The following is a 1,384-nucleotide window of genomic DNA, read 5'->3' on the forward strand; positions in this document are numbered from 1 at the left end:
AACTAGTCCCTCCTTTTTAACTTCCTTCCCTTCTCAGGTTTCGATGATCTCTCCATCCAGGATTGTAAGTATTTGAATAAGGATTTCCAAACCTATTCTCGGTGTAATTCACATCCTTGGTGGGATTTTTAATATAGTGGAAGAGTGGTTTGTCTCCTCTATATATAGATGGTGTTTTCTTCTCAGATTCTATGCGGTTGATTTTGTTCACTAGCTGTTGATATTTGTCATCCTAGTGGACAACCTTTATCATAGATGGTCTCTAACCATATATGTGTCGTTCAGTTAACCACGGGCAGGAGTTCATCACCATATTTTCTATTAATATGTATGCATACTCGTACGTTTAGTTCATTAAGGCACCTTGTGCGGCTCCATCCAATCCTGACCTTGAGTGCACATCCAACCCATTGTAGAAAATTTGCACTTGTAACTACTTAGGCAATCCATGGTGTAGGCATTTTTGTATCAACATTTTAAAATGCTCTCATGCTTCATGGAAACTTTCTCCTTCTAGTTATTTAAGCATTGAAATTTCTCTTCTTAGCTTAACTGTCTTACTAACGGGGAAAAAATTTTGTAGGAATTTTCCTGCCAGTTCCTCCCATGTCGTGATTGATCATAGTGCTTGTGAATCAAACCAAGAAAAGGCATTATCAATTAATGAAAAGGGAAACCACCAAAGATGAATAGCGTAACCAATGACCCTATTGTATTTGAAGGTATCACAAAGCTAGAGGGACCATTTTAAATGCTAACTCAGATCTTTTGTCATCGTTCCTTGAAACTGCAATTATTCTAGGTCATCTGGACCAAAGTAATCTATTGTAATGGTGTAGCGGATTAAACTAGTTTTTGGACTTTAGGAGATTGAACATGAGCATTTTAGTTAAGTTTAATTACACTTTCTTTAAGTATTGGTTAAGTTAGTAAAACGTGCAATTTGAGTCCTTTATTGACCTTACGGGCTGAATGAGACCTAAGGGTGAGCTAATATACTTTTTGGTGTGCAAGAGACCTGTGTACTAACTTGATACTGGTTATTAGTGTAACAACCTATTTTTAGTCAAATTGGAGCAGTGGTTTCAGGACCACAAATCTGAAGTTGAAATATTTATTTTATTATAATTTTAAGGTCTACAGTATGAATATATGATTGTGTGAAAATTTCGTTAAGAAATTTTATCGTTTGATCAGTCAATTTGATAAAAAGGATTAAATCGCGTAAAGCGCAAAAATGTTGTTCTGCTAGCTAAAGGTATTTAATAGCTATAGAACTTTAAAGTAGAGGTTCTTATGTTGTAATTAGACCATTTCAATTGTGAGTGGACAAGTATGGTCATTAAATTAGGTGAATTAAAGGTTTATTATTAAGGTTATTATA

At 34.8% G+C, this 1,384-nt stretch overlaps 1 non-coding gene across 1 annotated transcript; it reads left to right on the top strand.

Moving 5' to 3' along the window:
• Positions 1-443: 443 nt before the first annotated feature.
• Positions 444-550, top strand: LOC128293383 (small nucleolar RNA R71). The gene has a single exon (XR_008283567.1). It is a non-coding gene; the product is annotated as a small nucleolar RNA R71 (small nucleolar RNA).
• The last annotated feature ends 834 nt before the right edge of the window (positions 551-1,384 follow it).

This window comes from Gossypium arboreum, chromosome 5, assembly GCF_025698485.1.
Source record: "Gossypium arboreum isolate Shixiya-1 chromosome 5, ASM2569848v2, whole genome shotgun sequence".
Classification (NCBI taxonomy): domain Eukaryota; kingdom Viridiplantae; phylum Streptophyta; class Magnoliopsida; order Malvales; family Malvaceae; genus Gossypium; species Gossypium arboreum.